Source organism: Botryllus schlosseri, chromosome 13, assembly GCF_051294905.1.
Source record: "Botryllus schlosseri isolate E-star chromosome 13, Bs_hap1, whole genome shotgun sequence".
Classification (NCBI taxonomy): domain Eukaryota; kingdom Metazoa; phylum Chordata; class Ascidiacea; order Stolidobranchia; family Styelidae; genus Botryllus; species Botryllus schlosseri.
In genome coordinates, this window is record NC_137248.1 from 2,993,782 (window position 1) to 3,009,011 (window position 15,230).

At 40.1% G+C, this 15,230-nt stretch overlaps 1 long non-coding RNA gene and 1 other non-coding gene across 2 annotated transcripts in view; both read left to right on the top strand.

The window, feature by feature from the left end:
• Positions 1-13,698, top strand: part of LOC145453380 (uncharacterized) — a 24,251-nt gene extending 10,553 nt beyond the window's left edge. The window contains exon 2 of the long non-coding RNA XR_013919745.1: positions 13,456-13,698. This is a non-coding gene — a long non-coding RNA (uncharacterized LOC145453380). The remainder of the gene's footprint in view (positions 1-13,455) is intronic.
• Positions 13,699-15,073: 1,375 nt separating this feature from the next.
• On the top strand, positions 15,074-15,146 carry Trnak-cuu (transfer RNA lysine (anticodon CUU)). Its single transcript has one exon. It is a non-coding gene; the product is annotated as a tRNA-Lys (tRNA).
• The last annotated feature ends 84 nt before the right edge of the window (positions 15,147-15,230 follow it).

Here is a 15,230-nt window from a genome sequence, read left to right on the forward strand (position 1 = left end):
ATATTCACGTTGATCAACATTTGTCCTGGTTGACGTAGAGTATAAAATTTGTTACAACTTATCACTTTTTTCGGGTATAATGGATTAAATCGCGTAGTATTCAGCCGTATGCGTACAGATTCTCAATGGTCATTGAACGGAATACATCATAAATGCACCACTGGGGTCAAATTATCGGTCCAAAGTAATGTTATTCATGTCGGGCTGAGCCCGCGTGTAGTCGCGATATTTTGAGAGCTTCAACCATCCCCAACATCAAGATATTAGTTGCTTACTTTTGTTTGCTGTATAGCTGGTGTTCCAATCAGAGTACGTGGTGATGAAACCGGACACTTTTCTTGGAGCGATTGTGTCTTGATCGATTGGACGTTAGACCACGTTGTGTTTGGCTTAAATATATCATTTTACTAATTGAATAGTACCCTCGTACGACGCGAATCGCCGGTATAATGACGGATCATAAAATTATCCAATTGAACTGAAACACGATATTTGATTGCGTCGGTACGATCAACCACCGCACCGCTTTCGACAAATCATTCGGGAGTTCACCAATTTGTCAATAATATCACATCCATGAGACAGGCACAAGTTTATTACGGCCCCTTTTCAGGTGCGGTATACTAAATGTTTCTGCTAACATACATTTGAGCATTTGATGGCGTTACTAGTGGATATTCGCATACCGTAGTTTCGGAAGCTATCGACAATATATCGTAGAATCAATACATACTTTATCGCTACCACCATTAATACAAAAGCATGGTTTATAATATTATATATAGTAATACCTTACCCTTTTTATTCAAGGAAGGGGACTATTGCTTGAAATTCACCCTTCGTAGTTCTAAACTCAGTCTTCCAAATTCACACGAATTATTCTGCATTTATGCGCGGAGTATTTTGATAGCACACGAATTGAACCTTGCATACAATAATGCATGTGCATTATACATTGCACACTGCATATTGATTGAATACCTATACTAGTTACTGTGTTTACCCTTCACTGCTTATGCGTACATAGTCGCGCCAACCGCAAAGTATGTTACACGTTCCCGTTTAGAATACTTTGTATGTGTTACCTTATAGCCTCTGCCAACTGCCATGCATTAATCACTCTACTTTCTACTATGCGTATCTTATTTGTTAAGTGGGAATTTGCAAGTTCGACATCGAGCATGTTATTTTTCGTAGTATACACAACCGCACGCTTGAAATACGTAGATCACGTCACGACCCTTTCTATTGCAGCAGCTTCCTTTGTGGATACCGTTTGGCTGCTGTGACGGCCTTTCTCGGCTCTTCAACATAAATTGTTATTTTAGGACCAACGTCGGTTTACCCGCAATCAAAACTCCGATGTAGCTTTTCAAAGGATATTTGAGTAGAATTTATTCAGCGCGCAATTCAACAATCTAAACCCGCCGCTTTGGAACCGGTTTGTGGATAACATCAACCCGCACTTGAACTGTACGCTTCGCTGGTTTAGCTGATTAATTATTTTGTTCCTATCCAAAAATCATCAATATTTGGCTTGGTGTGATTCGTGATGTACGTGCCCCGAACAAAGAGAACATATTTACGGCAAGCCATTTTCGCTTGTTTCACGTATTTCACGAAGGTAATTCATAGATGACATCATGCGCTCATGGCGATTAGGCATCTGGAAAGCATATTCTTCACCGCGACACAGGATCTGGTATCAACATGTCAACAGCATTCGCGTAATCGCACGTTACAGATACGAAGCAGCATTCCGTTTTATTTTACGGTATGACTTCATTGTATAGTTACTGTTCTGACCCCACGGACTGTTTGTGTTTGAGTCCAAGTCTAGACCCGAAGGATGTGACTACTGGCTTCATGTGGAAAATACCGGTACATATCTGTTATCACGGTTAACGAAAAAATTATTTCTTTGCGATGGCATGTCACAACTACGGCTGATATCAGCACGGCTATTTCCATCCCAGGCAGTGTCATACCAAAGACCTGATTAGTAACGCTGGTATCCATGGCTTCCCCACATGGCGCTCAGCGTTACCGGGATAGCATGGAGGGGTGGTGCAAGACTTAGAAATCCCAACAAGGCTATTTCTGCACCTTCATTGTCCAGCGGGATATGGAAAAAATATACGTCCTATTCCTATTCTAGTGATCCTGAAAATGACCGCGACGAACTACGATATAGACCAGTGATTCCCAACCGCGGCCCCCAGCTAGCCTTCTTGCGGCCCGCACAAAAATATTGAGAAATCGATTTATGAAACAAAAAATTTATATTTATAAAATACTCTTGCTTGGCTTGGAGTCTGGAGTATTCAATCAGGATTGCAGGAAAGTTGTGAGTAGACTGCTAAGATTACGTCAATGCTGTTTCAATGCAATGTGCCCTAACTTTCCAGTTGAACGAGCAGTGCCTGCCTATAGATATAGGTATAGATATAGGTATTAACAGGACCGTAACTGCCGAACCCCAAGCCCCCCAATTGGAGAGTGCGAGCTCGAAGGGGGTCCAAAATTATTTAGTGAATTAGCTTAAATTATACAGTATTTTATGAAATTTTATGCAACTTTTTCAAAATATTTTAGCGCTGCGCGCGATTTCAAGTTTCCAAGTACCTTAATTATTGGATACTCTACCACCAAGATAAAATACGCAAGATTTATAGAAGTGGGCATATCGGCGTTGGCCATTACCGCGCCACGACGCACGAAGACATATAAAGTTTTAGGCCATGCAACATGCGACTCCAAGAAGTGTACCAGAACGATCGACAGCGAGAAAACCTTGGCCGAAAAGGACTGCCCTTATACGCTGACCGAAAACTTCCTTATGTATATACAAAAAACATATAGGTATACTTTACCAAAGGCGCCTAAATGACTGGCGCCGAATATTCCTGTCTTGGCAATCTGAACCTCACGTGAATAAAAATAAGGCTACCATCCCGCAGGGAATAATTATATGCCAGTGAAGAACTACCAATTTGAAATCGTGTGCATCTTTTAGTTTAGTACGTTTGGGCGATTCTATATTTTTTGATATAGCAGACTGGAGGTCACGAAATAACATCATGTAACGAAGTCGTACCAACGGGTCCGCCCGTCCGAATATGTTTAATTATTATTTACGGGTCCTACAGTTTCCAAGACACCTCACTCAGCTCTACCGGCAAATCTGATTACGTGAGCAGAGAGGACAAGTAATTGATAGCAATATATCTGCAATTCTCAATCTTAGTGACCTATTTCATTTTGAATTATCGAAAATTTTCGCGCTCCACGTTGGCTCACTAAACGGTTATCCTGATTTCGTGGCAGAAGCGAACAACGGGACGGGATGTCGGTTTATCACCCTATGGGAGCTCAAGACCTAAGTGTTTTGAGGGGCCTGACGAAGTGCTGTTTCGTTCCTGCCAACGGGTATACGCCCGAAGATGTTTAATTATTATTGAGTGGTCCTACCTCCTACCTTTTCAAACACAACTCACTCGGCTCAACCGGTCAATCTGATTACGTAAGCAGAGAGAGGATAAAAATTGATACCTATATACATGCAATTCCCGATTATATTGACCGATTCAATCTTGAATTATAGAAATTTTTCGCGCTTCGCGCGATTACTCGACAGAAGCTGCCTAAAACGGACACCCGATTTGGATGATAAATAGCGGGAAACAGCCATCTAGCCTGAGGGGGGTCTGGGGGGAGGGGCTTCGAAGTTCGGTTTATCACCCTATGGGGGCCAAAGAGCAACGTTTCGGGGGGGGGGCTGACGAAGTGCTGTTACGGCCTTGGCTATTGATAACTAATTTACGGATAGATGTGCAACAAGTGACTCACGATAGAATACGCCGAGATGCGTAACTGCTTAGCCGGCAAAAAGCAACATAATTGGTAGTCCTATAGCTCGCGACCCAAACGTCCCAATAATTTGATATGTCGGTGCGTTTATCGAAAGCAGGTGTCGCACTGATTCCAAAAATACAAATTGAAATCTCGCCAGGGCAATAAAACTACTCCGAAATTGCCAGCAAAGGTTGATTGTTCTGAACACCGGGAGCGCGGCAACACAATGGCCAATGGCGTCAAGCGAATGATCGGAACAATGCGAATTTTCATATTTTGGTGACTATTTTGGGTTCCTTTCATTGCCCTGGTATTCGTGCGGCCCCGACCGTACTCTTAAATTCTAAATTTGGCCCTGCCACCGAAAAAGGTTGGGAACCACTGATATAGACGATGCCAACTAAAACCCGAAAATAATACGATTTCGAATCGACTAAAAACGACTGTTAGACATACTTCTTCTGATAATCACGAACATAACTACATTTGTAACAATTGATAATATATCATTTGAACAATTGAAATACGCCAACAACATACTGATATATGTATACGCGACAGGTTCGGAGTGATGTGAGCTCAGATGCTTTAAGATGACAAAGACTCTTCCCTTATCAAATTGAAATTTGAGTAGATTTTACGTTATTATTTTTCGAGCGTGAGCCTGAAATCTGTGATATCATGCGATTGATGAATGTGTCTTAGCACTAACTAAAGATGGTAGTCAAACTGATCTATGGCCATAGTCGTATTTGTCATTATTCACTGTTCAGTGACCAATTTACGATAGCAAACGCAATAAATTCCATAGCTATAAGCTGTAGTATATTTCAGTGCTACATGTCTACAACGTAAGTTGAATAAATCTTTTTTTTTTAACCATTTGGGAAATCACGGCCTTTGCCGCCTGGATGCCTGCAGACTAGATTTAATTTTTTGTGTAAACAATAGCATCTCCACGGGATCTGACAGGAAATTGTTTTGAAGTAGAGTATCATCCTGCTCTTTTCATTTTCGCTTACACGTTGTTTTAAAATCTAACAGGTCCTCATGTTCTACCTCGTGCATGAAGAGATGCGCGCCGTCTCGGAAACGGTTTCAATCTGTAAATTGACCATGTCCGGATAGCTCATAACTGGTACAGCGCGACGCGCGGCATTGTGTAAGATAAAATTGAATTTATCGGATCTGTTCGCTGGTGAACCTTGTCGTCAACATACGTCGCTAATTGAGTTAAAATGGGCTGGCCGGAATCATGTTGATACACGCGCTTCAAAACTGTAACATCCTTTCGTGATTGATGTATACGAAGTTTCATCCTTATTTAATATACATGTCACATATCAATCCAAATCGAGATTTTTTTTATATAACCTTCCGTATTTCGACCATATTTTCCTATCACATTTCTACCCTCCATACCGAACCTAATTCTTGGAATGACACCGATATTTAATATTTTTAGGAATTATTATATTTCTTCTAATCAACCATTCCTTTCTGATGACACCTGCATAATGAACTATTTCTACCATGACTGTAGCCGGGCAGGGGTTTAATGATACCTATTTCCCAGTAAGTTGCAACACTGCACTGGTAGAAAACTTTCAGCCTGTATTCCTTCGCGAACTATACTCACTGATAATTTCCAAGGTCAATTCTGGACTATTGTCTCCTCAGAAGCCATCGCTGGTTTATTAGCTCCTATTCGTATACACGAAGTATAAGCTTATAAATTCTTGCGCTTCAGCACCTGCTATAGATCCAGTGATCTGTCGTCAATTGGATCCCGTTCCTCCGCAAATGTTGTTTCTCATGTTATCCGATAATGGCGTATCAATGTATCATTATGTTAGAAATCTTGTGATCCAATTGCAGTAAAATGTTTTCAGATCATTGACCAACCATTCAGGTTTTGTTGATAAGGTCAGTTCAAGGTATCCAGAATATCGTTGCATCTTGACAATAAATCACATGTGTATTTTATTTATATATCAGATAATGCGATTAATCTGGATTGACATAACATTGGTACCAGCTCTCGTTGGTTTGATTATATAATCTACACTGAGTGATCGCATGATAACGAGAAAGTAACCTTTCATAGTATATTTTAAACCTATAGTGTAAGTCTATGAGCTACTCTACTGAACTAAATTTCTGACATTCTATGTGGAAACCATACGATCCATCATTCGTGGGTTATATTTGGCAATCCGGCGTGTAGTCGAGAGGGGAGGTTTTACCAATTTTGGACAATATGATGTCGTCCCTGTCACCATATCATAATGATGAATTTTAAGTTTAGGAAAGTTCTGCTAAATAATAGAAATTTCAAGCATGCTCCTGCTGCCGTAGTAATATGAATTTCACGGAATAATTTTCGGATGTATATTCAAACCTGCACAACTGTACGTATATCGGGAAACCCTTCGATACCATTTTCAATCCGACTTCTGGGTTTATGCTAACTGTCGATCAAGCCTGCATGGGCTCCGTACGAAAGGAAACTTGTACATTATCTTGCTCTTATGTCAAGTCACACTTTTCTGTTATTGACACGGATTCAGCTGCAGTGAGCATGGTATATAAAATAGTGAAAATGAATAGAATTACACTTGTTTTGTCTTGTAAACAGATGATCTTACTATTTCTTTTGGTAAGTGGGTGCATTCATTTGAAGCAAGCCGTATCAGGTTTACTATCTTGTTTATAAAGGAGACTTTGTTTTGGTCCGAGACCGATTTGATCTAGCAACGGCCGTTTATTATCGCGTCTCCGCTGTTGAATAGAATTTCTTTACATGAACAAGACGCGCCTTCGTGGGCGCTGTAGACCCTTATAACCGCCGCTCAATGGGAGGGACTAATTAGAATGGTGTAATTTTCCATCAATAGAACCAGATATCTCGTTACTGTGTATGATCTTTGTCTTTGATGGAATAGCTTATCCTATAACGCGACGGTGCTGTGAGACTTTTTCGCGATCAATGCAACATATTTCAACGATAAACGCCGGTCGCGATACGTTTAAATGGTGCAGGTTATTTTCAAAACACGATGATATTCCGCATAATTCACGGGATAGTATACTATACAGCCGTCCTTGTGTGTTGCAGGTAGCAATAGGCGCCCCGTACTAGAATGTAGAATCTGACCCGTCTTCAGCACAACAAATAATGTCTCAACAGCAGAGTATATCTATTTTTCTCTATTTTAGTTCCGACAACTGATGTGAAGCACTTGATTTAGGGGTAGTGTTTTCCAACCAGTGGGTCGCGACTCATTGGTGGGTCGCGAATCTATTACAGGTGGTTCGCGACGCATTTCTAAATGTTACTGTTACAGTATTCATCTCAATATGTCATAGATGACCTCTGTTGGTTGTTATGGAATGCCAACACTCTTCCAATTAATATATGATAGCAATTCAATAGGTGTAAATAGAAAAACTTCTGAAATACTGACGATCTTACATATGGCTGTTGGTCGAAAATAGAATAGAATTTTAAGCATTTCTGTATAGTTTCCAAGGAGGAAAATCAAGTCTAGATTTGATTTGATAATATCTCACTCCAATATAATAATATAATAAATAATCTCCACTTGAGCATTGATAGTAAATTGCATGCGTAATGTGTGTACATTGTTTCTTTTCTGATTAATTTGTTTTTCATTCGCTTGGTTATATCTCATTGTGGGTCGCCCGATAAAATTTGCTGAACTGAACTGAAAAAAAAAACTGAAAAGGGTTGGGAGAACTGATTTGGGGGACCATACTAATGCGGGAATTGTTAGATAGAGCCTATTACTGAAACTGAACACAAACCTACGTACACACAGCTTACCATTCCTTTGAAAGCGTCGATAATTTATATCTTATCTGTCCTATGTATATGAATTTCCATTTGCGTAGCGTAGCCATGGCATGGAAACGCCAGTCGTTTGACGCATCCCCATATCTGGCGTTGCAATTGATTGAGTGGTGGGATAATCTTTTTGCTAGTGAGAACCTCCTCCTGTGCTTTTTGTAATGAAGTGGAACGTTATAAAAAATCGTTACGTACCAGTCACATAATAGAAGCTTTGTACATCTTTTATTTTCCTATAGACGTTGATTCCAATGTGGAAATAACCTGACACCACGCACTCAAACTTAGCTTCCGGTTTTCGTCTATATGTAGCTATTTCAATCACATTTGTGACTCCATACGCTATGGCTTTTCCCCTGATCAGAAACATGTTCAGATTTACTTAAATTCTAATCGACATCATTTTTTCCACCAATATACTTCATGTGGTATCGTTCTGTCTTACGAGGTCTGATGCGCATAGCCTATTAAATGCGTTGAAAATCGCACAGCATTGTGCGGGCCACATGGGTGTTTCAATTATACATTGTATTGGATTAAAATCGTTGGTGCGGGAAGGAATTGCTGGCTATATGCGTCTTACTTAGCTTGTACACGATTATATTTTACAGCAGGAATATCTCACCTCGGCAGATTAAATGCGGCCCGTCGCGATCAATTTTTCATGAATTGCCGTCTTGTGTTTTATTTATCTTGACTACTGGTGTGAAATCAATCCTATGGTCAATTAAGTGTGATGTTCTGGTTTAATGAAGACCAGCGGGCCTTGTGGAGACAAATTACATTCGGTTTCGTTAGCTGGATTGCCGAAGCTTAACTGTGTATCTCTTCTTCTTACTGAAGAATGATAAGTACAAGACCATGTATCCAACACAAACTTTGCTGGAGTGCTGAGCAAACTCGCGGCCATCGACTAATGAGACCCTCCAGGCTAAGTGGACCTTCTTTCGATATACATGTAACAAATGCAGATACACAGTGCTTATTCCCTGATCAAACACTACTCGCAGAGGACATGACACTCTGACTGGATCAGTGTTTGTTAAGTCGTGAACAATAGAAAAAAGTAGCACGCATCTGCTTCGCGTGGACGAATGAAGTATTGAGATGGCTCGATCGTCACGCGGTGACTTCCTATCTGGCGAAGTAGTGCTTTTAACGAAATTATAATCTAAAAATAACATCATTTTCAGAGGTACGGTATACCAGCACCGATATTGCTCCCGGAAAATTTAAAGACCGTGACTATCGATGAATACATAAAAGTTATATCACCCAAAAGCGCCAGAGACATTGTTTTCATTAATTTTGTTTAAATTCATTACATTAAGGAAAATGATCGACAGAACCGCGTTGCTTTCTCAAACCACGACTATCTAATCCTATTTATCAATGAATGTAGCGGTGTATGTCAAAATGTAATCTGAATACATGGAAAAACAAAGCCAAGGTTGGTGTGATTAGAATGACCGTTGAGAGGATATTATGTTTTGAGTAACTGCTTGCTACTTGTACGGTATGAGTTGGAAAATGGGGACATTATTAAGTTTTATACGAAGCGATAGTTCCTTTGCTCTTGGCATATTTTCCTCCGTCATTATATGTTAGTTGTCCGTTAGTTTTAACTGTTAATCCTATCAATATTTAATCTTATGTGTTGCCCTCGTTAATTTTATCAGACCATCGATTTTTAGAACACTCCATGCATATATGACGGTCAGAAATTAAATAACTGTAATTTTTACCGCTTTTCTGTATTCGTTAGCCTTCGTGTAGGATGGTTAACCAATGATAATACATAATAATCATAAAGCTTTAAAGATGAATATAGAAGTTGGTTGAGGGAGATGAATGTTAAACCATGACTCGATATGTCCAAAGTCACATCTCTTACATAAATGACCAACTGAAAATACATGTTATTCAGTATATCAATGAAATTTGAATACTAAATTCACATCTCAGTTCTACTTGGCCTAGCAAACTCGTCAAAGCCAACATTGCAGGGCATATCGTAGTCATATTGATTTTCATTGAAACACGAATAAGTCGATCAATTTGGGTAGTGTAACGTTGGTCATCTGCCAACATTGTTGAATTGAGCACGACGTTATTGTCATAAGCGAGGTCAGTTTATTGTGACAGAGTCATCCATATCGCTATGAATATAAATACCATGACCCAACCCTGTCACAAGTTTCAGAAGGACTTGAAACCTTCGGACAGTGTGCGATATTATGTTTAAAAAATGCACAACACTAATAAGGTATATCAAAGATACATTCGACATGTAATCGTTTACTATAAGCGTGAATGTTTAATCAGGTGTTACCGCGTTTGCGTCACGCGGTAATAAGACAAGATGTGCGACATCGGAAGTTGTAATCTGCTCTTGATATTCGCCGTACTTTCGATAATTTTTGACCCATTGCACTGTTGTCAGTTAGTGCGAAAGCGAACTATAGCAACCAAACATTTGTTTATGATCGGCTCGCAGTGCTAATACTGCGTTTTACAAATATTAATGTGTACTATATTATCTTTATGTGTTATAAGTTGCGAGTTTCGCTTAATACGGAACCTCTCTTCGAAAGCGTTAAAAATTGCGATCTCTGTATCTGACTCCATCTTCAGATTTCGATCGATATATAAACCAGCGAATACGAGAAAACACAATACGAATTCACTGAAGGCGATTTTTGATGTATGGACTATTTAGCGCGGAATACAACACGAAATATCCGATTGTTGCGTTCATTTCTGCGTTCGGGAACGTAGGTACCGAAACACATATCGCCTTCGACGCTTACTCAATTTATAAGGCGAACACGAGCAGACAACTAGAAAAATTCCAGCTTTTTAAAATTAGATTAGAACTGGAAATATAACTGCACAGCTTTTTCCAAATTAGATTAGAATTAGAATTACAGAATTCACAAAAACTTGGGAATTGAATCAAATTCAGTTCGTATCTAATCAGAGCTCATCCTCATACGCAAGAGAAAAGCAAATGTGTCTGTACTAGTGACTAGTGTACAGCAAGCTTGACTCGTTTCGCACTATACGGTTCTGTAGCATTTTCAGGAAGACCAGAAATTAGATTAGAATTAGATTGTCGGCATTTCGCTGTAATTAGTCTAATTACTAATTAGGCAACTAGAATCTTATTGTCTAACTATCTAATTGTCCAATTGGCTTAAAAGTAGTTATCGCTCATGTATCGATCGCGAATAAGCAATACATCGACAGTTTTGTATCCCCAGCTCATATACTACCTACCACTCAATCAACCTTCGCCACCATTATTATTCATATCACCATACTACTGTATCTGTATAAGTGTATATATCTTACTATATCATATTGCCTTTTACAGTATTGCGCACCGCACATGTCCAAAGAGTGCAGATCAAGTACGCACATGAAAGAGACGGCGCTTTTCGGAGCGACCGTTACGTTTCCAATTATTACCGGCTATAAAAACATATTTCGTTTCCCGAAAGAAATCGCCGGCATTGTTGTTTTCTTTGTCAAAAAACGACAGTTACGCGCGTTTTCTTATGCCGGTGGTATTCGTTCCAGCTACTTGGCGTCTATAAAAATAAACTATCGCAAATTATAACGATATTCATTAGACGCCAGATATGGCGTGACAGGAATCAATCGGGTAGAATTTTCTATGAAGACAGTGGCAAGAAGAGAAATATTTATCGTGGTCCCCTTTCACTTCGATGTATAGATCAAATGTGTATATAGTGTACATTTGACGCGTTTCATTCGCTAATTCTATCGCTTTTGTTGGATATGAAATAATCTGCGGAGACGGATTCTGATTGTATAAAAACGTGAAGTGAAACTGACCGAGATAATTTCGAGTCCAGTAGAAGTCCAAAGGATGGTTCCGCGGTAGTATAAACGTTTTCAACTTTGTTCACAAATCAGTGTTGTTACTGTTGGGGCAAAATCTAGGTTAGGATTTGGGTGTAATACTCTGTATTTAGATTCTGAATTTCACAATGGTCCCAACCGTAATAAAATTTAATTGAGACAAATGTCCTTCGGCAATAACGATTGATGAAAGGCAGACTTGAAAGGAAAACTTTAATTCTTCGATGGCCTGACTTCGGGGGTGTCGATGGATACGAATTCATCTGTATCGTTATCGTATCCTGTCGACAACCGCGCTATGCGATGCGGTGATGATGTTAACAGTCGCCTGGGAATATTTTCACACTGAATATTTTTACATTATTTTTCGCTTGTTCGTGTGTATTTGCGTAATTGTGTATACATCGGAAATGGCGGTCGGATTGAGCTCGGGCTAGGTTTAGGAAATATTTAAAATATTTCGATCTTACATCGGGTCACTCGACTAATCAATGACATTGAATATATTAGTTTTGGAGTTTGAATCGAGTTCACATCAGGCTGCAATCAACCCCGGATTCTGACTGACTTCGGCCACTGTTTACGGCCGCTTCCGCATCTGGTTTACATTTGTGTAACCATGTACGTAGGATCTAACTCTCCCTGCGTTGGACTTCGGGTATTTGCCTGTTCGTAGCGTTTAAATATACGTGTGCCCGTGCTGTCACTCAAGCTAACTGTAACTACTCATGGTTTTTACATTCACTATTTTGAATGCCTAGCTGTTACGACTTCCGCTATTTTGCATGGTTGCCAAATTAAGCACACTCATTACTCATCCATCTAAATAAGAGGATTAATGCATTTATCTCGCATTTAGTCACGTTTGTCATCGCGAATAGGGGATTTCGCCCAGTTATTTTTTTGAAAATATGTCTGATATTTGATAGTATAACACAGTGTACAATTATGTTGTAACTCGATAATATAAGTTGCGAAATTATATTAATAAATAGGATACTTGAACGGTAGCCGCACCGCAATTTCACTTATGAATATAATCGTATAAGGCTAGTCTCATAAAGATATCTATGTGCGCATTGCGGTTATACTTTGCCTTTGTCGATTACCATTTAAAGTTTTGGTCAAAATTGATTCTAGTCACGGTGCGATGTAAGCGCATTCCAAGATACTGACACTGTGCCCGCACGTCTTACTCAATATTCAGATCTTGAAAATTGCGTTGTTGCTGTTGAAAAATGTCCGATAACGCTCCAACTTGTTGATGACATGGCGGTTTCGTACTGGCCACCGTTCGATGAACTATAGGCGTACTTGACATCTTAGCAACACGGACGTACTTGGTGGGTGGTAATAGTTTATTTCTTCTGTCATCGCGAACAACTGGATTAGGTTATTATCACGCAATCGCTTCTACATCGGTGCGTCAACTGACGAGAGTGAAACAATCACTAAGATGCAATGTATAGCAAACTCCGTTGCACGCTATGCTGCAGAAAGGGATTCAAGTATACACGAAATGGAATTTGAAGGTGTCAACGTTATCACCATTTGTTTACTATTCCCGCCATTTCAAAACTAGTATCCCGTGCATTGCGAATAGACTGAATTTTGTCATAGCGAAGTCGGTAAATCTGACATCCACGCTCTTGTTTTCATGTAGTGGTTGGTGGTGGTGGTGGTGGTGGCCTTCGAAGAATGATTGAATGAAAAACTACCGCTGGTCGATTTTCCTAATCCTTTAAATTGGCTTAGTGTTAGTTAAGATTTAGTGATGTTACCTATTAGCCTATTTTTGAAATCCTATCGCAATTTCGTGACACCCTATAATTAACCACCAGGATGCATATAACTTCGTTCGTTTATCTGGGCTCCTCATCGCCGATCCCGCTGTAAATACAGCGCCTTCAAAAGCCCAGAGGAAGAGAGAGCAGAACTCAAGAAAGCCGGCAGCAGAGACCAGAAAAAGTACGCAAGAAATCGGAAAGACCTCAAAAAGATGCGAACTTATGAAATTACTGTGCGTGCGCAACTGACCCAAGTGTTGATAAGCGGCAATTGTGTTAGTAAAACAAACAAACAAACTTCGTTCGTGTGCGTTGAATGGTGATGAAAAGCAATGTATATTGCAATGTCTATGCCTTGTGCTGCGGCAAATGCACATCATGCACTCAGGGTGTGCTGGTGTGCATATGCACATATCGTCTGCATGTTTGTCATGAATCGCTTTAAATGCCGCAAAACACCAAGGACAAAAGTATATAACGTCCTAACTGCTCAAAATTGATCTCTATATCTCCCTTCGCGGTCGGTGGAATAGACCGACCACATATTCGATCCAAGTCATACGTCAAGATGCCGCAAGAACCATTCCAACGTATCAATGTTACAACATTTGACGATTCTACGGGGACATTGCGCCGCCAAAAATAGTGTGACCATACAGCTGGATTGGCATGGAATGTAGTCGAATATTTTTTGTGTGTGTTCCGAAATAGTACATTGCAATCTTGATATATAGATCGGTCTGTTTCTTAAGACAACCTTCCGCAAATATCCTGTAATTACCTTATGGCGTAGCTTCATGCGATCGCCGCATCGTTGATAAAAGCCGCCGTCTTGACGATCATTATTCCGATTTCACGCCTTAGTGCATCTACTTGCATTGGGATCGAAAATCGACTTCACGTGTTTATGTCAAATCGATTAAATCACACGGCCCTGGGAGAGATGTGCGTATGATTCCCGCCGGATTTACATCATTTCATGTGGTGTTATCGTAATGGAAATGTGTATGCGAAATGTTTTTTACGAAACATGCCTGTCTGTTTCGTGGGTTGTACTTCGCGAAAAAAAGTATTTGATTCTCCAAGACAACTTCGACTCGTGGTTTCCATCCTTGGTATTTTCTTTTTGAGATCTGTAATATCGACCTGTAACGAACAAGCATCATGTTTGCAGAATTTATCTTTGCGATAATCGAAGCGACTCATGCATGCTCTCCGCTAGCTCATAATGCTATAACCATTGAAAGGATTGCTGTGCGTCAAATTGCAACATTTGTGACATGTGGTGACTAAATTGAGACTAATGACGACACACTGTGCCACAGTTCACACCATAATATTCCACACGTCATGTCCGGAGCAGTTCACTTTACGTTACAGCCCAATCACGCGGTCGAGCGCTCAAATCTGTGTGCGCGATTATAGAGTTCTGTGGTGGTTGGGATGCTTGGTTTCGCGTTGCTGTTGATCCATACGTTTCGGAAACAGATCGCTCACCCTCATCCCGAAATGATGACGATACTCATTTAATGATCACAGACATATTCTCGCAAGGGATTTAGTTCCCTGTTGATTCGAATTGTTAATGGTTTATATTACGAATAACTTAAACTCATGGTAAACATTGGAGTAATTTTGGGATGTTTTCGGAGGTTTATTCGGTGGTCGCAGCGCCCGGCTAGCTCAGTCGGTAGAGCGTTGGACTCTTAATCCAACGGTCGTGGGTTCGAGCCCCACGTTGAGCGGCATTTTACAATGATGAACATTTGCTCTTGACGAGAGAATTTCCTCTCCTTTTCAGTCTTTACATTTCGGAAGCACATCTTCCA